The sequence below is a fragment of the Nelumbo nucifera genome, chromosome 2, assembly GCF_055504915.1.
Source record: "Nelumbo nucifera cultivar China Antique chromosome 2, China Antique-T2T, whole genome shotgun sequence".
NCBI classification, from domain to species: Eukaryota; Viridiplantae; Streptophyta; class Magnoliopsida; order Proteales; family Nelumbonaceae; genus Nelumbo; species Nelumbo nucifera.
In genome coordinates, this window is record NC_142650.1 from 18,736,342 (window position 1) to 18,757,425 (window position 21,084).

Consider the following 21,084-nt stretch of genomic DNA (forward strand, 5'->3'; position numbering starts at 1 on the left):
AATATGTACAATACAAATACATATAAAATACAAGGTTTTGCACTCTACATATTTATATTTGTTTCCGTGCCAAGCTGGTAGAACACGTTTCTATGCAGAGAAGCTAGAAGCTATTCCTTTGAGCCTGATCATACCAGGCCAGAGCCAGATATCAGATGCCTAAAACTGAAAGATCTTCTCATCTATCATTATTTCCCACGATTGGCAGAAACTAAGTTGTGAATATGGTGTATTTTTTTTTAGCTATTGGATTCAAGAGTTGGCTATTCTGCCATCCTGGAAGTTGGAAAAGGTCATATCTTTAAGAGATGCATTGAGAATATGTTACAAAAATTTAAATATATCATAAAAAACATCAATAGCATTAAATATATGAGAAGTACGGATACACCCAATGCAGATTTTTTGATTCTCACTGCATAGCTATAAACATTCAAAACGTCCAAATATCACACTCTATGCACCCGTATCCACCCATGAATTGGCATCAATTTTAAGCTGACACCTACCCCAAATGTACTTTGAACCTACAAATTCTGACATTAGAAGTATCAGTCATTCTCCCTTAAATATATGTATTAAACGAGGAATATATACACATACAGCCCCGTGACAAATTTAAATAGAAGGGCAGTATAGTAAATTTCAAATAAAACCATTCATGGATTTTATGCATTCAAAACCTTTACAACCAAACAGCAGATAAATCTTTATTCATGAACATGCTAGCTTGGATAGCTACAGCCTTGTATTACATTTGGCATGCCAGAAATGAAAAAGTTTTCAGAAATAAGTTAATCCAGCCGATTAATCTGCTCCATAGAATTAATCATTCTATCATCCACCCTAGTTGTCCCCCGGATAACACTGGTGCCTCAACAGTAAGAAACACAATAGATAAATTTTCAGTCATCAGCAACCATACTACGGACCTCATTGTGTTTTCTGCAGGCAAAATCTCAAACTCGTTATATACTTATGGGTTCATTATTCTGTCTAAAAATCTTTCCTGTTTGAAAAGTATTGGTGGCAGAATTGACTAAGTCTTCTCAGTAATTCAAGCTGAGATTTATGCTATTATGCAGGTCTTACTGCAACTTACAAGCTGGAGTTGTCATGAAGTTTGTATATATGCGGATGCTAAACAAGTGGTGCAAGCACTTCAACAAAAAGCAGATCTTTAACTTTAAATTTTCGAAGTGTAAACTTCTTTTTTGTAAATCGTGTATATAATAGTACAGCCCACAAAGTATTCCAAATAACTAAATTCCACTGCTTGTCGTCTTTTGTTTTTCATGATTATCAAGATGGGATACCAAGGGTTGAAGACCTTATTTCTTTATCGCTTTCTTAATATAGTGTAATAGTGTGTATCTTTCAAAAAGAAAATCATATGTAATTACAATTTCACATCAAAATAAAGCGAAGTTTCAGTAGAAAGGTATCGTACCGTTAATACCATGGCCTTTGCAAATCATGGTAAGCGAGCGAAAATATTTCCACGAAAAGCAAAGTAAAACGGCCGAAATTCCGGATTGCTAAAATATCAGAAACTGGAAACTTTAGAAATTCGGCATCAGTTACAAAATTGTTTGTTTTTTTTCTTGTCGTTCCCGCACGGGCACCTCCTTGTCGCACTGAAGACTCTCTGGAATATGAAGGTAAACGGCAATTCGAGATTGGGGAAGAGGGGTTTCTAATTTGTAATATTTGTGGTTTGCGTCTTCTCCTCAACCTGAACTACGGCATTAGCCTGTAGATTTGGCAACTAGCTTCACTCTGTTAGATCCGGCGACCAGCCTGTAGATCTGACGACCGGCTGTAGATTCCAGCACCAGATTGTAGATCTGGCGACCAACCGGTAGAAAAATCATATTCCGTCAACGGAAGGTAGATTCGTCACCGGCTTGTAGTTCCTGGCGACCAGCCTAAGGGCCGGCGTTTTATCTTGTGTCGTGGATCATCGAGCAGGGACCGTCTAGATAGACCCCGCGACCAGCCTATCTTGTGCCGATGGAATGCCTACCTTTGTTCGATGGAAATCCTGTATGCTCACAGAACCACCCTGATATTCGATAAAAATACTGTGAGTGTTTGGGTTATCTTGCTTTAGTTGCAGCCATTTGTTTTTTGTATTAAGCATCGCAGCCATCTCAGTTTAGTAGTGGAGATTACAAGTAGCAAGTTGAATGTTAATATTATTAAGATATTGGAATGGAAGTGAGGAGTGGGGGTGGGAAAGAGGAAAAAAAGGAAGCAATAGAACCCGGATATAATTTTCTGTTCAGAAACAAAACTAAATGAAGAACAAGGATACAAATTTGTGGAACAACATCAATATGATGAAAGAATAACCATGCCGCCTCAGGGTACTAGAGAAGGATTGCTTTGTACTTGGAAGGATGGGATTGATATTGAAGTTAAGGAGGTGACTATGAGTTGCATAGAACTGATTATTAAAAATCACCCTACATCAGTTGATTGGCAGTTACCATTTATTTATGGCCCTCATATTAAAAATGAAAGGAAAAAAATTTTGGGAGCACATAATATCAACTAGCAACATTAATAGGCTTCCATGGTTATTGATGGGGGGATTTCAATGACTTACAAAAAAAAAAAAGAATTGAAAATATCAAAAGAATTGGAAGAGCTGAAGCAAAAGTTAATGAATTTGAGATTTATAGGCCCGAATTTTACTTGGTCCAATAAACAAAGTGAATAAAACTCAGGAATCTGTGGCTGAGAAATGAAGAACAACTATAGAGACAGAAACCGAGGGAGCTGTGGTTGAGAGAATGCAACAAAAATACCAATTTTTTCATAATATGGTAAATCTAAGAAGGAAATGGAACAGTATTAAATGGTTGAAAGGAGAGCATGAGACTAAATTAACAAGTCATGAAGAAATTAGAGAAAAACTGCAAAAGGAATTCTCAAAGGCCAATGAAGTTGAGGAACAGGTATTAGACTCTGACTGGAGGAAGGTAGAATTTTCCAAAGTTGAACCGAGTAAAGAAGACGAGTTATGGGGAGTACTAAAAGAAGAAGAAATTGGAGAACAGGTATTAGACTCTGACTGGAAGAAGGTAGAATTTTCCAAAGTTGAACCGAGTAAAGAAGACGAGTTATGGGGAGTACTAAAAGAAGAAGAAATTGGAGTAGTAGTATTCCAAATGAATCTTAATAAAGCTTCGGGTTCAAATGGATTTACTACTTACTTTTTTGAAAAATATTGGGAAGTGGTGAAAGATGAGGTGGTAAAATACTTTGGCTAATCAACTACAAGAATTTCTCTTAGAAATTATTGCACCAAATCAGTCAGGATTTATTAAAAGAAGGAAATAGTAGACAACATAATCCTTGCTAGAGAAATTGTTCATACAATGAGAACACAATAAGGCAAAACTGATGGTTGGCAATAAAATTGGATCTGTCTAAGGCATATGATAGGATGAGTTGGTAGTTTCTTCACAAGGTAATGGAGCAGATGAACTTCTTACCATAGTGGAGAGAATTAATTAGTCACTGTACAACATCTTTCTAAGTTATCTTAAATGGTACTTAAACCAGATGGTTTAAAACAAAAAGAGGATTGAGACAGGGAGATCCAATCTCATATATTTTCATTACAGGGTTATAGATTTTTTCATCTCTTCAACAAGAGGAAGGAAAAAAAGAATATACAAGGAATCAAAATTGCTAGACATGCTCCAGTTATCACATCATCTTTTGCAAAGCTGAAATGAACCAAATCAGGAAATTAAGGGAGGTTTTATAAACTTTTAGCCAAGTTTTAGGTCAAAGCATAAATTACCAGAAATCTGCAGTGCTTTTTAGCAAAAATTTCCCAAGAAAACATCAGATATAAGACAATGTTTACAGTTAAAGCAGATGGATTACAATGATAAATATGTGGGTGCAAAATTATGGTTTGGGAAGAGGAGAACTTAAGTGCTCAATGAGGTGTTAGAGAGAGAGTCAAAGGTAGGATCGAACCGTGGCAAGCAAAATCTCTATTGCAAGCAAGAAGAACAAATTTTATACAATTAATTGCCCAAACAATTCCTATTTATCAAATGAATTCCACTCTCATTCCAAGAAAAATAATTAACAATTTGGAGGAGATAAGCAAATTTTTGGTGGAGTGGAAAAGGTGGGAAATGAAGACAATAGCTTGAGCAAAAATGGTGAGGCCTAAGAAGGAGGGAGGTCTTGATTTTAAAAAAAGAAGGAAAATGGAATCGGGCTTTGTTGCTGAAACATTTGTGGAGACTGATGAGTAAAAAAGATGCTTTGTGGGCAAAGGTGTTAAGGGTAAAATACTTAAAAGGAACATACATATTTGAAGATTTGAAGCACAACCAGCCAGTGGTCAATCTCTATGGTGGAGATAGATTTTGAGAGTAAAAGAGAAAGTAAAGCACAATTTCATTTGGAAGTTATGTGATGGAAGGGAAATATGGGCTTTTGAATATCCTTGGGTTCCAATGTTAGATGATGGAATCCCGAAGGGAAAAAATAGTGTACAAGGAAGTAAACCATGGATTAAAGTCAATGAATTGTTGAATGGGGATAGAAAGTGGGACGAAGAAAATTTTGAAAGGTGATTCAAAGGGGGAGAATGGAGGCTATATTGAATGTTTTTCCAACTAGAATGGAGCAGGGGGACAAGTTGCCATTGGAAGCATACACCAAGAGGGATTTATACAGTGAAGTCAGCATATGAGAAACTAATGAACAGTCCAATATAACTGTAGGTAGCAATCTGTTGAGGAAAATTTGGAAATTGAAGATATGCACGAGGATGCAACTTTTTATGTGGAAGACATGTATGGAGGGGGGGGGGGACTTCCAACAAAAGTAGAATCATGTAAAAGAAAGATGAGAAATGAGAAAGAATGTGAATTGTGCAGTGGGAAAGAAGAAACTCTCTATCATATCGTGCTTGTCTGTGATTTAATCCTCAGTCATATCTAGAGTCAACTTTTCAAGAAATAATAGATGAATGGAAAAGTAATTTAGAGGTCAACAAAAGAAAAAAACAAATTGGATTATCTTCACCAAATTTATATGAGAGGAAGTCAACAACTACATCTTCAGAGGGGTAAAATCTGATCCAACTTGAGTACAACAAGGGAGATGTCAATTCATACAAGAAGAAAGAGGCGGTGCAGATACATAAAATCAGTACAGATGAAATCCATCCAAATACTTTTGAAAATGATATTTTTCTATATTTCCGATGGGTCATTTGTTAATAATAATGATGCAGCTGCTGCATATGTTATTTTTTTCTCCTACTAATATATTTGTTGCAGCAGTAGAAACAAACTGCAAGGCTCAGAATCCTTTACATACCAAATGGTGGGCTATTCACTATGCTTTAAGGCAAGCTCTTGATTTTGGGATTAGCAAAGTTCGACTTTATATGAATACCCAACATATTGTAAATAGTTTAACTAGTATGAATAGTCAGTTAAATTGGATGAATAGGGTCTGTTTGATGAAGTCAGATATCTGGTGCAGTCTTATTTTTTGTCAAACTATATATGTATCTGGAGTGAAGAATCAAGTAGCTCATGAAATAGCTAACAGAGCTAGAATAGTAAAGGGAGATACGGAATTCAAAGCTGAACATCCAGATTGGATGAGAAATCTTTTTTGCACTCTTTAAATCCAGGAGATACAATGTAATTATGATATAAATGAATGGAGTTTCTTTTGTTTGTGTGCCAAAAAAAACAGCAATTCTAGATAAGGCTATATATACTGGTATCGGATATTTTCATCTCTAATAGATGACTGTTGCAAGATACACACTGTCCTAGATTAATGGCAGCCAGGGAACAAGCAATCATGAAGGCACAGAGCAAAACACTGGTGCAGTAAGTTTGCAAAAGTATCAAGAGAAAAGATATGTGAATAGGGATCCACATCACAAGCGTCTGGTTTGAAGGCCCTAATTTTCAAATTCCAAATCTCTACATCATACTCTAAGGTTCTATTACGACAAGATCTTAGCTCTGCCTCCACCTGTTTATACTTCAATCTTGATTGCTTTAGATTATATGTCTTTGAAGTCAAAAACTCAAAATATATTGTTGTTTTCAGGTTATACCATGCTTACATGACAAGTGCAAAGAGTTTTTGCCATATCCAGGACCCAAGGTTTCATCAGTGCTTTTAATTGGGTGCTCAGCGTATGGAAGGTTTTGTTATTTTCTTTATCATTCAAAAAGCTCTGAAGTGCAAGCTTTTTTTTTTCCCTACTTTATCTTTATGTTTTGGGAGTTGCTTCAAAATATACTTCAAATAAATTTGAATAAATTTCTTGCTAAACAAACTCAAGGGATTTGTGTTGTCCGCTCCAATAGTTGGGATTTTAAAGCTGAGTTCAGTTGCATACAACCCTACATCAACTATTACCTTTCATTGATTGTCAACTTTTCTGGAGTGACTGCTTAATTATAAATCATAAGTGATAATTTTGTGTTTGTATTCATACATGCTCTGTAGACCTCACCTCAGCCTTCTCTAAGAATTTGTGATCCAAATCCGCAGGTATTTGCATTGAAGTTAATACAAGCTGGAGATTGTATATTGAAGTTCCTTTCATTGTTGTATGCTATCATCTTTTAAATTTGCAAAATTGTTTTCATGTGCATTGTATGAGTTTTGGGTGGGACTGTGGGATACTGAAGAGGTCAAGACTTCTAATGGAGTAAGTGTTTGGAAAGGAATTATGGGTTTTCAGTCAACATTCTTGAATTGTCTCATTTAAGGTTGAAAACAGGTTGGCAATAAAGTTTTGGGAAGACGATTGGCTAGAGATTAGAAAATTGTGTGATTTGTACTCATGATTATATCAGTTAAGCAAAAGAGATACCTCAATGCAGAAAATTTTGAAGTAATTCAAGAGTGGGTGTGGTGCCCAAATTTCAGAAGATTGTTGTTGGACTTGGAGATTGGGGAGTGTGTAGATCTGCTCTCAAAATTACAACCACTTGATACATTGTTTGTGAAGAGGGGGAAGGAAAATCTGCAGCCTTGATAGTGTATGTTGATGACATAGTGGTCACTAGTGATTAGACCTTTGAAGTACAGAAGTTGAAGCAATTCTTGACCACTCATTTTGAAGTGAAGGATCTGGGTCCCTTACATTATTTCCTTGGGATTGAAGTTGCCCGCTCATAAGGGAGTATCTTCACTTCATAAAGGAAATACATCCTAGATTTGTTGTAGGATGCTTACAAGCTATGATGAGTGAATCTGGCTAGTTCTCCCATCAATTTGAGCCATAGGTTGGGAGACTGTAATGGGGAAACTCTAAATGATGTAAAATAGTTCCAGAGGCTTATTGGAAGACTCTTGTATATGTTTATGACTAGACTTGACATTGCTTATGTAGTGGGTGTCCTTAATTTATGCATGCCTCTAAAGATAATCATTTATGTTGTATTTGGTTTGAAGGAAAAGGTGGGGAAAAGAAGAAAAGAAGGGAAACCTATACAAAGTTTGTACAGGTTTCCCTACTTTTCCCGTCCTTTCCCTACCTTTTCCTTCAAATCAAACACAACCTTAGAGGCTGCAGAGAGGATTCTCAGGTACCTCAAGAATTTTCTAGGAGCAGGTTTATTATTCTAGAAGCATGGACATCTGAGAGTTGAAGTGTATACAGATGTTGACTTGGTTGGGTTGGTGGAGGATAGAAAATCCATCAATGGGTACTGTATTTTATGGGGGGCAACCTAGTCATGTTTTTTTTTTGATAAGTAAATAGCAAAAAAATTTATTAAAAGAAAAGAAGTTACAAGTAAGGGTGTTAAGTCAGCACCGAGAACAAAGAAAACAAATAATCCATCTTTCAAACTAGATGACAGGCTCTGCATTACATATCTGATATCCCAGGACTTCTCCTAACCTACTCCCAAAATCCTCCTTCTTTAGTTGATTGAATTCATGAAGAATCAGCACCCATTCAACCACTGTTCTGCCCACAGCCACAACCATCTTCTCCTTGCTACAAGCCTTCTCTTCGAACCCCTTACATTCCAAGATAGAAGCTTCATTTCCACTGCTCCCCTCTCCCCCTCTATCTTCCCTTCTATTCCTCTTCCGTCGGCCCTGCGAGTCTCCCTTCCCCCTCTTCCCCTCCTTCAGCAGTTCCCCATTTAGCTCTTTCTTCTTGTTTCTCCTTTCTAGACCTCTCATACTGATCAATAGCTTTTCTCACTACTTCTCCCCCTAGAAAAAATAGGCCCAAAGCTTTGCCTACCTCTATCTGTCTTTCTGCTGCTCTTTGATGCCCACCTTCCTCTTTCCCACTGATGTCTCCTGCCTCTCTACCATCTCTCTTTCTTGATTGTTTTCCGCCTCGTCCCTTAACTCCTCTCCTGATCCATCCTTCCCCTGCATATTCTCCCCAAACTTTGTTTTTTTTCTTCCTATTATAGACTCTACTTGTTTCCTAGTTACATTGAGAAGCAAGAAACAAAGCGCAGTGGCTAGGTCTAGTGTAGAGGCTGAATGCAGGGCAATGTCTCATGGAGTTGCTGAGGTTATGTAGATAAAGAACTTGCTGAGTGAACTGGGCTATGTCTCATGGAGTTACTGAATTATGTGGATAAAGAACTGTGAATTATTCATAGTGGATAGTCCTATGTCACTTTACTATGATAATAAGGCTGCCATCAATATAGTAGCCAATCCGGTCCTCCATGATAGAGTAAAACACATTAAAGTGGATAAATACTTTATTAGGGAGAAACTTGTAAGTGGGGAAGTTTGCACTCCTTATGTTTGTTCTCAAGAGCAGCTTTTTGACATCTTCATGAATGGCCTTCATCACTTGCGGCACAATGATTTGTGTGACAAGTTGGGCATGATAGACATCTATGTCCCATCTAGAAGGGGAACTTATCTTGTGTTTTTTAGTACTTATGTGCTGCAAGGACATTTTTGTCTTTTTGTTTTATTTTTATTCTATCTTGTATTGTCCTATTATGAATAGAAAGGCTAGCACTGCCAGCACAATATTGACTTTCAATCATTCTTTCTCTCTTCTACTCTTATCTCTTTCTTCCTTTTCTCTTACTTTCTACCAAGATAATAGATACCATGAATTATTTTTAGCAGAAAAAGAGAGAATAGAATGGTTAGAGACGTTTGAGAATGAGGTGGCAGATGACACAAAAGATATTGGGTCTAGGCCCACTACAAGAATAAAACATATATTTTAGCCCACTAACACATTATGTCTCACAACAGCTTTGACTGTCCTTTCTCAAAATTCATTTGGTTTTTTTCTTTGGGCTGTTCAAGACAACTTTTGTGGATCCTAGGACACCAGCAGAGACATATATGTAATGGCCACAATGATCAGAAACACCAAAGCGAAGATAGTTTGGAGTTGAATACCTTTTGCTATTTGCTGGGAAGTTTGGAAAGAAAGGAACATAAGATTACTTGAAGGCAACACTAAAGGGAAGAGGTCATATTACCCTTTTATGTGGAAAAAAGAATTATGGACTGGACTAGGTTCTCATCCTTCCAGATTTTGAAGGAAGTACAAATGAAGATCTTGTTGCTAATTTCTGGTCATTTCTTGAGTTGGATCTGAACTATTAGCTATGTTCTTTTTTTTTCTTGCTTAGTCTTTCTGCTTTTTGTAAGTTGGTGGTGATACCTCATCTCCCTTATCATCGTACTTTTTCTTTTATCAATAAAATTTTCTTTTTTATTTTATTACCAAAAAGAATGTCTTTCCATTGTCATTTTAGTCGAGAAGTAGACGAGTCATGTATGAGGAATCATTTGCTAGTTTTGTTGTCTATAGGTATTTGAATCAGTGTGATGATTGGTGGGTGCATGATGAACATCTTTAGAAGTGTCTTTGTCTATTGGGCTATGCCTTGTTTTGGAAAAGAACTGGTAATGCTGGAGAATATGAAATATCTGAGCAATTCATTCATTATTTTTCTTTTGGGTTTTATATAGGATTCTGAATGGGCTCCATATATGAACAGTCTTCCTCAAGTTAGAGAGATGCATAACATGGCAACTAATCTTTTGGTATAATGGGAGATGGAATTATCTTGTAGACAAACTTAAATGGAAATCCAAATTTCCCAGTTTGTGGTAATGACATAACGGGTTTGTAAAGGGAAAAGATAACTCCATTTTCTGCTTTTTGTTTTGTATGTCTACCTGCAGAAATGCATTTCCATGCATTAATTGGTTCTCATATTGAAGAAAAAAGCTGCATAATCTTATAATACATGCATGCATATACCTTAAACAAACTTGAAAAGTACTTTGATTTATGAGTTAGTGATTGATGAAGTGTATGTTGATGTTGCATACTCGGGTTAGAAACCTATATTCGCTTGCTAATAGCCACTGAGGCACTGAGACATTTGCTCATGTAAATGTAAGACTCAATGGCTGCTAAAATTTACCCTATGATGCTAATTTTCCATCTCATTTTAGATAATGTGGCAAGAACATAATAACAGAATCTTTAAATCAAAGGAGTTCACAAAAGGGAGATTGATATGCAAAATTGAGAAAGTGCTGTAGGGGAAGGATAGATGTGGAACAAGGACAGTGAAGGCCAAGAGGAAGTGTTTGATGGGGAGGACTAGCGATGGTGTTGTAGGAAGAGGGTGGGGGATAGGTGTTGGAATTCTGGAGGAGGGATTCATGTCTCTTTCGTTAGTTTATATTTGGGAGACTGATGGAGAGTTGTTGAACTTTAATTAGTGAAGATTTTTTTTTTGTGCTTATATTTTTTTGTTATTGGATGTCAAAAGATTGAGTGCAAGGTCTTACTTTTTTTTTGAAGAATAAGATAAAAATTCAATAGAAAAAGAAAACGGAATACGATAGGAAGGTGATAAGACATCACCCGAAGAGGAAACAAACTAAAAGAGCCCAACAAAGATCTCAAAAGTCCCATTCTAAAACCGATAAAACCAAAATTGGCAGAAACTTAAAGCTTTTCTCAAAACAATCTCAAGCACAAGCTAAGAAAACAAACCAAGAATCCCCATAAAAGCAAAAGCTTCGAAACCCACACCTAAACAGAAACTTAAACCCTTCTTGCTGCACGCCCAAAGCCTCAACCTTCCACCACAAACTCATCCTCCTGGCTTGAAACATTTTTCGTCCCAATGCTTGTTGCCTTCCTGATTAGGTTCTTTGTTCATCTTCTCTTCCCTTTTCCTTACTTTATCACCTTAGGAATGGTTGTAATCAGCTTCATTTTATCTTAAATGAAAAATTTCCTTTTATATATTATCAAAAACAGTGCTGGTGAGATGGATGGGGATCCTTAAACACTTCAATAGTATTGGGCAGGAGCTGCATTCTAGTTCGTCAAACAGTATTTATTTTTTATCCTGCTTTTGCTGTGCAATGAAACTTTATTGATGTAACTAGTTTTGTTTATTGGTGCCTTTAGGCCCTTGCTCATTTTATTTTATTTAGGAAACCTCTCTCTCTGTTCATCAATGAAATCTCATCTTACTATTTATAAAAACAAGCCATTGCAATTTCCAAGGGGTTAATAACCATTTTAGCTGCACTTGGGGCTTGGGCTTCACTAAGCAACGTTTCTGGTACATGAACATATAAATTGTTAATATTTTGACTCCAAAGACTCAAGTATGCATTGTGACCTTGATTAGGGCGACACTTGCTAGTCTTCCGGTTTATTTACTTTTTGTATTCAAGATACCCTCAAGGGAAGCCAAGAAGCTAGAAAAGGTGATGAGGGATTTCTTGTGGGAGCCAGGGGAAGAGAAGAAGGATCATTTGATTAGGTGGGAGATAGTCAACAGGAGTAAGGAAGAAGGGGGATTAGGATTGGGAAATCTAGTTCTTAAGAATGAAGCTCTAATAGGGAAGTGGCTTTGGAGATGGCCATTAGTGAGAGAGAGGTTGTGGCACAAGGTGGTGAATAGTATTCATGGTTGTTTGCAGAACGGTTGGGATGCCGGGGTATCTCGATGGGCAACTCTTGCAACACCCTGGAAGGCCATTCATAGAATTCTACCCCATTTTCTCAATCTGGTCAGGTATGATGTTAATTTTGGAAACAATGTTCTTTTGTGGGAAGACATTTGGGTGGGCAACCAACCTCTTAAAGACCTTTTTCCCTCTCTTTACTCTCTTTCCCTTTATAAGGAAGAGCTGGTTTCTAGTTTTATTTCCTCCTTAGCTTCTTCTGTGGCCCTAAATTGGGATTTTGGTTTCCGTAGAGGGTTACGTGATGATGAAAATGCTTGTGTTTCAGATTTATTGTCTTCACTTGAGTCTTTTTGTTTAGATCCCCTCAAACCTGACACAAGAATTTGGACCCCTAACCCGAAAGGCTTTTTCACTTGCTCCTCTTTCTTCAAGTCCCTTTGTTCCACTTCTGCACTTCAGAATTTCTCAGTTAAAGAATTTTGGACTAGGCCCATTCCCCCAAAGGTTGTTGTTTTTTGTTGGGAAGTTTATTATGGTAAGATTAATACCTTTGAAAACCTACAAAAGAGGTGACCAAATTGGTGCTTATCCCCTAATTGGTGTGTTCTTTGTAAATCTCAGAATGAGGACTGTCACCACTTATTGATCTCTTGCTCCTTTGCTACAACTTTATGGAATTGGATTCTTATGTTGTTTGAGTGTAGGTGGAACTTGCCATCTGATACTAGCTTGTTGTTTAGTCTGTCTATTTTTGAATGGCACACAAAGAGAGGGAGAATTATGTGGAAGTGCATAAGAGCAGCTTTGTTGTGGACAGTTTGGGAAGAAAGGAACACCGGAATCTTTTGTGAAAAAGAAAGGAGCTTCTCAGAAGTTGAAGAATGTATTCTGACAAGGGCAATTCAGTGGCTGAAAACTCTAAAACTCTTTGAGACATACTCTTTTGATGACCTATGGAGAAGCTGGTTAGCAGTGGCTAATACTTCTACCAGGAAGGACAGACATGGGGTTGAATGGATGCCACCAGGGGAGGGGTTTATCAAGCTGAACTTTGATGGGAGTAGCCGAGGAAATCTAGGACCTTCAGGCATAAGAGGAGTCCTGAGAAACAAAGATAGTAACATTATATCTTTGTACTCAGGTTCTGCAGGCGTGGGAGACTTGTTAAGGGTCGAATTACTTGTTGCTGTACAAGGAATCCAGTTTGCAAATCAGCTAGGCATAGAGCATATGATTATTGAAGGGGATTCCTAGGTTGGCTGAAGGATCCGAACACTGTGATTTGGGGTTTTAGAGATCTTCTCAAAAAGGTTAAATGATTAAACAAGGAATATGACAATCAGAGTTCAGTGGGTAGGCAGATCAGCAAACTCAATTGCTGATTCACTTGCAAAACAAGGGGTTCTTTGGGGTACTTTATTTTGGACTGCTGTGTAATTTCTTTTGTACTTATAATTCTGTAACTAGCTTTAAAGGAAAGGTCGCATCTCGTGCCTTTCTATGGGTTGCATGTAACTCTTATTTGCTGGTTTAATAAAATTTTACTCATTTATCAAAAAAAAAAAAAAAACTCAAGTATGCATTCTGGTTATCTAAGACTAGTTGCTTTACAGATGCACTTCTCTTTTAGGAATTGAATGGGTTAAATTTTATGGAACCGTGCTTCTACTTTTTGATGCCAATATGAACATATTATATTTATCATTGAACATGCACTTCATCATTGACTAGACCTTAAATAAATTGTCAAAGATATTGATGGTTTTGTACATTGTTTACCCATATAAATTCACTGGAAGCATTTACCTCAAATATCACTTATAACTTAAAAGTTAAAACTAACCACAAAAGATGGAAAATGGAGCATTGCCACTGAAAAAAAAAAGATTATGCTCAAAAAAAAAAAAAAAAGAGAAGATACCCCCTAGCAATAAGATTGCCACACCAAGTCCTCAACGAATGCAAAGTGTCCGGTGTGTGGAACAAAACTCTTCTCAAAGGCTTTCTTGTGGTGCTCTAGGCAAAGGAATACAAGGAAATTATGGTCTTCCAGATAAGTGTGAGCCTCTTTTGAGTGTCAGTCCCCAACAAGTCTCTTCCCTTATAAAGTCTAATGCTTTAGTGTTGGAAAGAATCTACTTCCTTATATCTCCTTCGCCTCCCCATAACCAAGGTACATGTAGTGATTTGGTTTTGGATACTAATCCTTTCCCTATGATTGTTATAGAGGTTTCTGCGTCTCAACCATTGACTAGAGAAAGGGGTGGGAGGTGGGTTGGTGGTTGGGGTAACAAAGGGTGAAGGAGGGCATGAAGAAAATGGAGTGGAAAGAGAGTTTGGAGAATGGATTTGGGAATTAATTTGTGAAAGGTTTGAAGAACTAAAACAAAAGGAGAGGGTAGTGGATGAAGACGTTCTTTGGGTGAAACTATAAGGGATTGTGAGTGTAATGAGGAGGCCTGATGATGATCAAGTTGTTAAGGTAGCTAAGTAGATGGGATTGAAATTGAAGGTGATGGTGCACGATTTGGTGCTCTGTGCTCCTTGTTGGAGGACAACTTGGAAGCTTGTTTGACGAGGTTGGCTGGCCGAGCTGCAAGAAGACAGTCAGAGTACCCGGGGTGCTTTACTTGAGGTGGGCACTCCGATGCTTAAGTTAGCGATGAGTGTTTTGAAAGAGCTAGAAAGCAAGAGAGCAAGAGAGTTATGAGAGTTAAATTGTGCATACCCAGTGTTTTAAAAGCGCAAGGCACAAAAAAGGCGCAAGGTGAGGCACGCTCCTTTTTAAGAAAGGTGCAAAAATAAAAAAAGGCTAAAAATAAAAAAAATTGCCAAAAAAATCAAAAAAATTATTAAACATAATATTAATAAAAATATAAACATTAATTTTAAAAAACCTATTATCTAATATTAAAATACATAAATATAACATGTAAAGCATATTCAAATGAGAATTTAAAAATAAAATCAAACATATAAAACATTTTCAAGCATATAAAACCCACAATCTCTTTTTTTTTTTTCTCAATTGCATTACTTCAAGTAGCTAATGTGATGTAAAACATATTACATTCCTGATTCTACGAGCTGCCTTTGTACCATGCCCCTCGAGGCATGCCCAAACAAGTCCACGTTAGGTCTTAAATTCTTAGTTCTCACACAAAAAATAATGATGTTATAGTTTTAATTGCTTTTTAAGAAGACATTTTATAAGGATGAATGAATGAACAACATCATCAAATAGGGGGTTCTCGAAGCCTCTAGACATGATGCCTTTTTAAGAAGACTTGTTTGGGCTTGCCTCGAGGGGTGTGGCATGGGGGTCTAGGGGTGGAGACCTCGGCCCAACCGCTAGACACAAAAAAAGCAAAAAAGCATCAAACTTTCAAAAGGCACACACTTGGGCTGAGGTGCAAGGCACACGCCTAGGCACACAAGGTGTGTGCCTTTTGAAAGGGTTGCACCTAGGACCTTGGCGAGGCGCCTACCCTGAAATGCGCATCGCTTGTGCACCTAGGCGCACCTTTTAAATCACTGCGCACACCTCCTCTTGTTGAAGGGGGCGCCTTTATATAGGTGCAAGTAGTCATGAGCTTCACATTGCGTGTCCGAGATCTCCGGGAGGATGTGGCTTACCGGCCCGCCACGCTTCGACACTCGAAACGTGAATCGGAGAGTGTTCTCCAGCTTGACCTCGCTTGGTCCGAGGAGAATTAGTTCGGCCCCGCTTCCTCCCTAGTTGGATGAATTGTCCATAGAGAATCCAAGGCTTTTCATCCTAGGTTGTGATAGGCGCCGCATTGGTTGAAGCCTCCGAGGTGGTCACAAGTTCTCCAACTTCAGGGGTTGGCATGTTGAATGTGCACTCGACGACAAAGTTAACCAAGACTTGGGCCTTTATTGCTGGGCAAGGCTCAAATCGAATATCGTATTCGCTAAGCTCAATTGCCCACTTTGCCAGCCTTCCCAACACCTCGGGTTTCTGTAAAACTTGACTAAGAGGCTTATCGGTAAGGGCGACGATCATATGGCCTTGGAAATATGGGCACAATTTGCGATCTTATATTACCAACGAGAAGCCTAACTTCTCTATGTTTGGGTATTTGGTCTCGACTGCATGCAACACTTATGTAATAAATAGGTTGTTGCACCTTATTTACCTCTTGGATTACGACCGAGCTGACCACCTCGTCACTTGTAGAGAGGTAGAGTTTTAGTTCTTCTCCGGGTTCTGACCTAGGTAGCAAAAGCAAGGAGCTAAGGTATTTCTTGAGCTCGTCAAAAGCGAGTTGGCACTCTTCGGTCCATTCAAAGTCTTGGGCCTTTTTTATGGCTTTAAAGAATGGAAGGCATCACCCATCCGACTTGGACATAAATCAGTTCAGGGCGGCTATCTGACCCGTTACCCTTTGGACCTCTTTAACGGACCTAGGAGTTCACATATCTAAAACGGCTTGGGTTTTCTCACGGTTGGCCTTGATGTCATGTCGGTTCACTATATAACCAAGGAATTTGTTCGGGTTAAGCTTTAAGTTAAATTTTCTTAAGTATGGCAAATACATCGGTTAGGTCAGCAATTAAAGTTTTGGGATATTTACTTTTTTCTACCATGTCATCAACATAAACTTCTACTTTATTGCCAATCAAATCAAAGAAAATTTTATTTACAAGTTGCTGGTAGGTCGCCCCAGTGTTCTTTAGGCCAAAGGGCATGACCTTATAACATTAGAGATTTGTTTCAGTTACAAAGGTGGCTTTTTCTTGGTCAGCAAGATCCATTTAGATCTGGTTGTAACCAGAATAGGCATGTATGAAGCTCAACAACTTGAACCCCGAGGTTGCATCTACCAGCCGATCTATCCTAAGGAGTGGGAAGTTGTCCTTTGGGCAAACTCTGTTCAGGTTAGTGTAGTCAACGCACATGTGTCATTTCCCATTAGCCTTCATGAGCATTGCGTTCACAATCCAACTTGGGTATTCGACCTCTCTAATAAAGTCTACTATGAGGGGAATTGGTGGATCCTCCAGAGGGGAAAGAACCTGTGGGGTGCAAATGGGTGTTCACAGTTAAGCACAAGGCAGATGGAACAGTTGAAAGGTACAAAGCAAGAATAGTAGCCAAAGGGTACACACAGGTATATGGAGTTGACTATGATGAAGCTTTTGCTTCGGTGGCTAAGATGAACTCGATTAGGGTTCTCCTATCCTTAGCTGCTAATTTTGACTGGGAATTGCATCAATTGGACATAAAGAATGCCTTCCCGAATAGTGACTTGGAAGAAGAGGTATACATGGCTCAACCTCCTGGATTCTCTGCCAAGGGAAGTGAAAACAAGGTGTGCAAGCTACGGAAGTCTCTCTACGGCTTAAAACAGTCTCCCAGAGCCTGGTTCAGCAAGTTTCACATGGCAGTTCAAGAGATGGGGTTCCAACAGTGCCAGTCTGATCATACACTTTTTGTGAAGAGATGTCAGGAGCAGGTTGCCATATTGGTAGTGTATGTAGACAATATCATCATTACAGGGAGTTGGAGTTTAGAGATACAGAAATTGAAACAATTCATTGCATCCAAATTTGAAGTGAAAGATCTAGGACTCCTAAAGTATTTCCTTGGGATCGAAGTTGCCCGTTCAAAAAGGGATATCTTTGTCTCTCAAAGGAAATACACCCTTGATCTATTACGGGTAGACCTATTCATGGGTCGGGTGGCCCGACGGGCCGGCCCGGCCTGGCCCCCGGACAGGCTTGAACAGGTATATAGGCCCGCGGGCTTAACCTCGGGCCAAAAAGCCCGGCCCACAATAAATTCGAGCCGGGCTCGGGATTTGCTAAAATAGTCCGGCCCAAGCCCGGCCCGGCCTGACCTATAAATAAACCTAAAAACCCTAATTGAATACCCCTCTTTTTTTCACCTCTTTCCCTTTTTCCAACCGAATTCTTCTTCTCCACATCCTCTTTCCCTTCCTTATATATTTTCTTTTAATATAAATAAATTTTGAATTTATATATTTTTTAATGTAAATAAATTCTGATTTATATTGATTATTGAATAGGGAAAATTTCTAATTTTTTTTATTAGGTCGGGCTTCGGGCTTTTTATTAGGGCCGGGCTCGGGCTCGGGCCTAACATATTTCTGTTAATGAAGAGTAAAAGCCTGGCCCGACCCGGCCCATGAACAAGTCTAATTACGAGATACAAGTAAATTAGGTGCAAGGCCGGCAGACACTCCTATGGATGCGGACCACAAGCTAGGTGACTGTATTGGTGAACCTCTGAAAGATGTAAAGTAGTTCCAAAGGTTGGTGGGAAAGCTGATTTATCTATCCATGACCCGTCCAGATATTGCCTATTCAGTTGGAGTTCTGAGCCAGTTTATGCACTCTCCTAAGAAGCCACACATGGAGGCAGCAGAGAGAGTCCTTAGATACCTGAAGAAACATCCAGGAACAGGCCTACTATTCAGTAAACACAATCACCTAAAGGTGGAAGTCTTTACAGATGCTGATTGGGCAGGAGCTGTGGATGATAGAAAGTCCACTAGTGGGTATTGCACATTTGTGGGAGGAAATCTGGTGACCTGGAAGAGCAAGAAGCAAAGTGTGGTAGCAAGATCAAGTGCAGAAGCTGAGTATAGAGCTATGGCACATGGGGTGGCTGAAGTCCTTTGGCTAAAGAACCTCCTAGGTGAGCTTGGAGTTTCTGTTCATAATCCTATGTCTCTTTACTGTGACAACAAGGCTGCAATAAACATCGCCAGCAACCCGGTCCTACATGAGAGGACTAAGCATATTGAGGTGGATAAGCACTTCATAAGAGAGAAACTGGAAAAAAGGGAAATTTGTATCCCTTATGTCAACTCCAAGGAACAACTTGCTGATGTCCTCACAAAAGGACTTCCGTGTTCGCGGCACAATGAGCTATGTGACAAGTTGGGCATGACATCTTCAGCTCGACTTGAGGGGGGGTGTTGTAAGGCTTAAGTGTTCCTTGTAACTGATGTTAGTGAGACAGTTTCAGCTACTAGTCCTTTCTTTCTTTTTTTTTTTCTTATTGTTCTTATCCTAGGATATGCCGCCAGGGGCATACTTGTAATTTTGTCTTTTTTATAAAGATTAATATAAATAGAAGACTGACGACTGCCAGTACTGAGTTTGCTTTTCTTTCTATCATCCGTACCTCTCTTTCTCTCTCTCTCTCTCTCAATCACCACAAGCAACAACAAAATTCAAAAGTTGAAGGGTTTCCTTGCCACTCAGTTTGAAGTGAAGGATCTAGGACCTGCCAAATACTTCCTTGGAATTGAAGTTGCTCGATCAAAAAAAGGTATCTTTATCTCCCAAAGGAAATATGTCATAGATTTGCTTCAAGACACTGGAAAGATGGGGGTTAAGCCAGCTGACTCTCCCATTGACCCCAACCATAAATTAAGTGACAGCCAGGGTGAACCTCTTAAAGATGTGAAACAATTTCAGAGGCTTGTAGGGAGATTGTTATATCTCTCTATGACCCGTCCAGACATCGCATATGTTGTTGGTGTCCTCGGTTAGTTCATGCATGCACCTAGGTCTACTCATCTCGAAGCAGCAGAGAGGATACTACGATATCTTAAGAAGTTTCTTGGTGTTGGCTTGTTATTACAAAGGCACGGGCATTTGAGAGTTGAAGTTTATACAGATGCGGATTGGGCTGGATCTCAAAGTGACAGAAAGTCTACTAGTGGTTACTGCACCTTTGTAGGAGGGAACCTTGTTACTTGGAGGAGTAAAAAGCAAACTGTGGTGGCTAGATCCAGTGTTGAAGCTGAATACCGTGCAATGGCCCATAGAGTAGCTGAAGGTATGTGGATAAAGAATTTGTTGAGTGAGTTGGGTTTCCTAGTGGACAAACCCATAACTCTATTCTGTGATAACAAAGCAGCTATAAGTATTGTTGCTAACCCGGTACTACATGACAGAACAAAGCACATCGAAGTTGACAAGCATTTTATCAGAGAGAAAGTCATCACAGGCGAAGTATGTACTCCCTATGTCAGCTCTGAAACCAACTGGCAGATATCTTCACAAAAGGGCTAAACTATTCCAGACATCATGATCTCTGTGACAAGTTGGGCATGATTGATATCTATGCCCCAACTTGAGGGGGAGTGTTGACAGATGTTGTACACAGATTTAGTACCGTAGGGGTATTTTTGTAATTTTTCCATACTTTATGTTGTACGACCAATATAGTATAAATAACAACTGCTTCACTCGCCTGAAGCATTCTTTTGAGGCATTTAGTCCTCTCGCCTATCCTCTCTTCTCTTCTTTCTTCCTCTCTTCCTCCTCTCTTCTCTTGCTCAACAAAATCGAACCAGAAGAAGGTAGCTTTCGAACTAAGTTGTTAGGACTTCCTTTTCATCTCTGGAATGAAACAACTTTTGAAAAAATAGCAAAAACCTTGGGTGGAGTAGTGTTGGAGATAAACCAGAGGAGCTTGCGAGCAGTGGAACTTAGAGTTGCAGGATTGAAACCAGAACAAGTGCCCCGTTCGATTGAGATATGCTCAGATGATGCCTGGTACAAAGTTTGGATTGCCTCAGAAGCTGAGGCGTTGCTTTGGGAAAGACAAACAGCTGAAAAGGGAGATGTTGAGGTGGCTGGTTGGAGTACACGTGGCTTTCAGCGGCTGAAGAAGAAGACTGGTACAATGAAAACAAAAGGGGAACAGTCGCAGGAGGTTAACCAGTCCCAAAGCACTCTATTTAAAGCATTTAATTCAATTTTTTTTGAACTAAAGACTTTTGGCTATGGTTGACAGTCCTATGCTAATGTGGCAAGAAGGGGTTTGGGTTCGGATGGTAATAAACAGGGCACACACTCTGAGCCCGTTTGAAGATTGGGTGAGCCCGATAGCATAAACATTCTTAGAGGCTCACATGACACTTTAAGTTGTCACGTGGGTCGGGAAAGAAAGAGGGAGATGATAGATGAAAAATCCCATCTATCATCTTCCAAAACAGCGCTGGCCGAACTGAAAAAAGGAAAAATGCCGAATAGAGAGAGAAACTCAATCTCTATGTTGGGTCCCTTGACTGGGTGTTGAGGAACAGGAAGGTAGGGCAGCAGATC

At 39.0% G+C, this 21,084-nt stretch overlaps 1 protein-coding gene across 11 annotated transcripts in view; it reads left to right on the top strand.

The window, feature by feature from the left end:
* The window catches only part of ATH9 (ABC2 homolog 9), a 39,018-nt gene that overhangs the window by 9,907 nt on the left and 8,027 nt on the right, over positions 1-21,084 (top strand). For 4 of the 11 annotated variants that reach the window (XR_016082679.1, XR_016082680.1, XR_016082686.1 and 1 more), the window contains 2 exons: positions 1,086-6,001; positions 6,115-6,212. The gene's annotated coding sequence lies outside the window, so the exon portion shown is untranslated. Of the gene's footprint in view, positions 1-1,085; positions 6,002-6,114; positions 6,213-9,838; positions 9,934-9,999; positions 10,156-21,084 lie in introns of all 11 variants that reach the window. The other 7 variants (XR_016082684.1, XR_016082683.1, XR_016082682.1 and 4 more) reach the window with 7 other exon arrangements.